The sequence below is a fragment of the Pinus tabuliformis genome, chromosome 5_2 (assembly GCF_031772625.1).
Source record: "Pinus tabuliformis cultivar Carrire ecotype Pingquan chromosome 5_2, CPIR1, whole genome shotgun sequence".
Lineage (NCBI taxonomy): Eukaryota > Viridiplantae > Streptophyta > Pinopsida > Pinales > Pinaceae > Pinus > Pinus tabuliformis.
The window spans coordinates 184091187-184097186 of NC_142306.1; positions in this window are offsets into that span (position 1 = coordinate 184091187).

The window sequence follows — 6000 nt, forward strand, 5'->3', positions numbered from 1 at the left end:
CAAGTTCTATAGTAGATATTGAGGCTTTAGATGATGCATTCCTAAAGAATTGGGGGGATAAGAAGGATCTACTCTACTACCACACTGAGTTTTGGAACTTAAAGAGGGAAAATGGTGAGTTGTTGTCTAATTTTAATAAGAGGTTTAACCGCATGTATAGCAAGATACTAGCTGAAGTAAAACCCACCACTACCTCTGCTAAACTCACCTATGTCAGTGCCTTTGATTCTGACTTCTGTCTACTGTTGAGGGAGAGATGATGTGCTACCTTGGCTGATATGCAGGACGCAGCCTTGGAAGTAGAATCAAACATCATGGTTGTAGAGAAGCTCAAGGGGAATGTTGATAGAAGGAGACAGAGGGGCGAATCTTCATCATCTTCATATCCCAAGATAGATAAAATGACCAAGATTATAGAGTCATTAGCATCGGAAATCTCCAAATTAAAGGTTGAGCAGCATCCTGGTAAAGGAAGAGTTCCTAATACCTTTGCTCCTAGAAATCCAAATCCATATAGAAGAGCTAAAGAGCAGTTGCAGATTCTGCAAAGAAGCAAAGATGCCAATGAAGACCAAAGGGTGAATACCCCTTTCCAGAATGTAGTCATGGAAGAAGAGTAGTTTGAAGAAGATGATGAGATCCATTGTCTAGAAGATAAAGGAAGTGCCTCCTTTATGACCTCAGTTACCTATGAAAAGTCATTATTCAATGACCAAATCAGCCAAGAGTGGGATGGTGGAGCCATTCTGAAAACTGATGATCAACACAGATATAATCTGAGGTCGAAGATAAATAATGCCAAGGAAACTCCTATTCAGAGAGTTGTTTTCCCTACAATACAACAAACTAAAAAGAAGAAATGACTGGCAGTTGATCCCATCATCCTCAAAGCTCCAGCTCACGAGGTTCGAGGCCTTGACAAGTCTCCTTCTCCTTTCAGTTTTGAATTAGAAATTCAGAAGCTAAGCATACCTATACCTCTAATTGAACTAGTGAAGAATGAGTCCTTCAAAAGATCTATCCTAGAGGCCCTTGAGCCTAAAGCCATCCAAGCCTCCACTGACTATGTAAATCTACAAGACGACAAACTAGCTATTGTTCTCAGCCCAATGATTGAAAATTGTGATGACAGCTCCCCATCATTCTATGTATCTTTAACTATTCATGACAAAATCCTTCACAACTGCCTTCTGGGCACAGGAGCCAGCCATAATCTAATGCCCAAGGTTGTCATGGATGAGTTGAGTCTTGACATTACCAAGTCTTATCATGACCTATTTTCTTTTGATTCTAGAAAAGTGAAATGTTTGGGATTAATCAAGGACCTAGCCATCACCTTGTCTTAGCTGCCCATGAAGAGCATGATGATGGATATTGTGGTAGCAGATGTACCCCCCAAGTTTGGCATGTTTCTCTCCAGAGGTTGGATTAAGAGATTAGGTGGAACATTGCAAAATAATCCATCCTATGCTATTGTCCCAATTTTTGGAGGTGAGAGTTGGAGATTATATAGCAAAGCTCAGTTGGCTTATATCATCAATGATAAAAGGAATCCCACTAATCATCCCATCTATGTTTTCGACACTGATTTTGGAGCCTATATTATTTAGATTGAAGAATCCCAGTTGGCCTCCACGTAGCTTAAGAAACCGGTTTGCCAGATCACAGAGGAAGAAGCCCCACAAATTTTGTACATGTTCTTTGATGGAGCTTGCTCTAAAGAAGCTGCAGGGGTTTGTGTAGTCCTTGTGTCCCCCACACAAGAATGCATTCATTTATCTTTCAAGTTAACTTTTCAGGTCACAAATAACATATCAGAGTACGAAGCCTTGATATTGGGCTTAAACGTTGCTAAAGAAATGGGCATCAAAGGTCTGAAGGTGTTTGGAGATGCAAACCTTATCATTCAGCAAGTCAACAAAATTTTCCAAGCAAAGCATCCAAGGCTGAAAGAATACAGAGATGAGGTGTTGAAGCTCAAGGAATCTTTTAATATTTCCAGCATTTCTTACATCCTGCGAATGAAGAACCAACTTGTTGATTCCCTTGTTGTGTCTGCTAGCACGTTTATTCCTCCTTTTCCTCCTAAATTGACTTATGAAGTTTAGGTGAAATATAGACCATCTCTGCCTAACAATGTCAAATATTGGAAAGTTTTTGAAGATGATGATGAAAATAATAGGTTTTTACAAGTCATTGATGAATTTTCTGAAATGCACATCGACCAAGATTATGAAACCATTGAAGAATGCAACTAGTCCAAGCTAAAGGATGAGATTGGTCAGGACATCATTGTTCAGCTGCCTAGTAACCATATACCCAAAGGATTGGTGCCCCTAGAGAAGCTATTTGATCATAATGATGTACCTTATAAGTCTGCCAAAAAAGAAAATGAGTATGTTGTTCATAAACATAATGTAGGGAGTCCAGCCCATCTAAAGTACATAAATCTATCCACTCACTTGTCTTCTGCCCAAAGTTCCAAGTATTGCACCCTGATGAAACAATTTGCTAATATTTTTTCTTGGGAATACAGTGATCTAAGACCTATGACACCAATATCATTCAGCATAAGATTCCACTGGAGAAGAACACCATCCCCTTTAAGCAGAAATTAAGACCTATCAACCCTCTCTTATTGCTTTTGATTGAAAAGGAAATCAATAAGCTGCTGGATGCCAAGATCATAGTTCCCCTAAGGTATTCGAAGTGGATAGCTAACCTTGTGGTAGTAAGAAAGAAGAATGGAGAAATCAGGCTTTGTGTTGACTTCAGGAATCTGAACAAATGCTCTAAAAAAGACAACTACCCCCTGCCTAAGATGGAACACTTGCTTCAAAAAGTTTCAGGGGCTAGAGTCATGTCTTTCCTAGATGGATTTTTAGGTTACAATCAGATTGATGTACATCCAGAAGATTAGGAAAAGACCGCCTTCACTACTCCTTGGGGCACTTTCATGTACTCCAAGATACCTTTTGGACTGATGAATGTTGGGGCTACTTTTCAAAGGGCCATGGACATAGCCTTTGTGGGAGAGAAGGACAAGTCTATCCTTATTTACCTTGACGACATAACAGTATTTTCCAACATGTTATCACTAAAATTATTTCCTTAGAAGTTATCAAAGAAGGAATAGTCTGAGGTAACTACAAACCTAATATTTTAGACTCAGGTTCTAGCCAACCTAAGTCTAGAGAGGGCTCTATCTTTATAATTTAACTTTGTTTTGAATAAGATTTCAGGATAGTTCTTACTGTTCATGATTGTTTTGTTTTGATTGGGTGGTGGAATTAAGAAAACAGATGGCCAGAGCAAGTATTCAGGCCATTGGGCTATGGAGTCAATTAAGAGTGGCTGAACTGGATCTGATCAAACACTAAGGTAAGAGTTCACAGGGCAGGCTAACACAAAAAAATCAAATCTACAGGTTCAAATGGATGAAGTAGTCCTAACCAAGGAAAAGGGCAATGAAGAATCCTTTACTATGGACCAAAGGGGGGCGAAACTATGGAAGTAAGGGAGCAATTAAGAATTCCCAGACCAAGACAGTTTAGTAGAAAACATATATAAAGTAAATAGTTAAAACAGAGAGAATTTAAGCTAATTCTGATGATATCATTCCTTGTTTGCTTTTAAGATTTCGTAAGAGACACATATGAATATTTATAACATGAAGAGAAAACAATATTTAAACATGGAGAGATAATAATTATTTGTTCCAACTGTGCACAAGAATCCAGTCAAATGTCCTCAGCTTTATTTCATACCCAGCAAAACCAGTCAAGTCTTGAGTACAATAGATCCTTAGCTCAAAATAAAATGTCTATAGAAATCTATTTTAATCCACCCTAATTACTTCAATTTGTGAAGTATTCATACAAAATATCTCATAACAAGATGAGAATTATTTTAGGAAACTGAAAATGTCTTCAACATGAAGATAGAGACAGATGGAGAACTGTCTTCTTGTTGTCCCTTTTATTGTGACTATGCTGGCTGCTGTAATTCGGATTTGGCTCTTTTAGTTGCTTTGTAGTTGTGTGCTGGACTCACTTTCTATCTTCTACCTAATGATACTCTTTACCTATTCTGATTTGACTCTGTCTTACCTGTTCTACCTGGCAGCCATGTTTTACCATGTAGATTTACTTGCAGTAACTTTATAGTAAATCTATAAGTTTTTTCCACCATTCACTGTCAGGTAACTTCATTCTTATCATCTTTCTATATATTTCGTCAGCTTCTGTATACTTAGCAAAATTTGGCTTGCTAGTAAACAAGTGCTTTACCTCATGCTCTATGTAAAACAGATTTTCAAGACCATCATATAGTACCTTCCCAGTGGGCAAAGATTTCACCCCTGAAGTACTAGCTTGGTTTCTGGCCAGCTTGTTTAATCTTTCAATATAATCCTCTTGAGTCATCAGCTTGTCATGTATTACCATAGGACTGGGAAGTCCTTTTTCTCTTAAGATGCCATACTTTGTCATAAAATTATCAATGTCTGCTTGGATGCTTTGACACCTTTTCTCCAAATTTAGCATCAAGTTCCTTTTGGTGAGAACCTTCTTTATTTCAATGATGGTTGCTGTTCTATCATCAATTTCTAGTCCATTAATTTGGTACCTGTTTTTGCTGTTCAAAAATGTAATCAATTGGTTGGCTGCTTCAGGCATATCTCCCAATTCTTCTCTTGTCTTGTGGACTGCTTCTGTAGCCACTTTTACTAGTTCAGTCTGTTAAAAAATAACTTGAATAGAAGGCCAAACATCATTGATGGAATCAATGATGTTGGCCCAAAGAATTTCTTTCATGTCTCCCAGTGGCTCTTGCAATGTCAAGTCCTTTTCAAGGACTTTTATTCTTTCTACCATTCTTTGGTTCTTCTGAACTTCTTCCTTTTGTTGTATCTGGGCAAGTTTATAGTCAGTCTCCAAATTTGACACTTTTTCTCTAAGTTTCTTAAGTTCAGTGGCCTGGATACTCATTTCCTCCATGGCCTTTACCAATTCAGTTGTTTGTTCTATGGAAGTACCTGTGCTTGTAGATGCCCTTGTGCCTACTGATGTACCTGTCACTGGCAAAGCTGTAGCTGGTTGAACTGTGGGTGCTAAGGAAACAACCAATGTGGAGGGTACTGCTGTAGAGAATGTAGGAATTACAGTCTGAGGAGTGGTGGCCAACTCACTCTTCTTAGACTGTATCAATTTATCCAGCTCCTTTTCTGTCTCTTTTAATTGTTCATTCAGATTGAGGACTAAGTCCATAAGCTCTTCCTCCTTCTGTGTTTCCAACACTTCAGCTGTCTGAGGATGATGTAGAGGAGGAATTTTAAGCTGCTTCTTCAGTGCAGTTATGTCATCGTTTTTCTTCTTGATCAGATTTTTTACTGCTTTCACATCCTTGGGATCATGTCCCAGTTCTATGACCAAGTCCTGTAAGGACTTTATTATGGTGTCCTTGGCCTGTGAAGAGGCCTTCTCCAACTGGAATTGCGGTGATATATTATTCAGATAATTCTGGAGTTGGTGGGCTGCAATTGCTTTGCTGGTCAGAGTGGAGTAAACCATTTCCTCAGTCTGCTTGTGTAACTCAATTTGGTCAATAGGATGGATATCCTTTGCCCAAACTCAAAGTCTGTTTTCAGATAACCTGCCATTGATCTGGGTTGCTATGTGGTTGGCTTCAAAAAACTCATCTGCATCTTACCTTCCTTTATGTCAAAGGATGACATTAGCCTTGTTTGATTTGTTGGAGCCATTTTCAAGTAGTGTACATAACTTTGAACTTTTAATCTTTCATTTGTTTCCTTGATTTCCTTGTATTTCTCTTTGATATCTTGGCTCTGGATAGTAGGAGCCCCGAAGGAGGATACTTCCACGCTCTGTTGCCTTTCTAGCATTTGAGCCTGTGAGGTGGAAGGTTCTTGTTTACCTCCTAAAGGTGTGGTCTGCCTGCTTTCTGTTCTTTCTGCACCTGTGGTTCTTGCTGTCTCCTCAG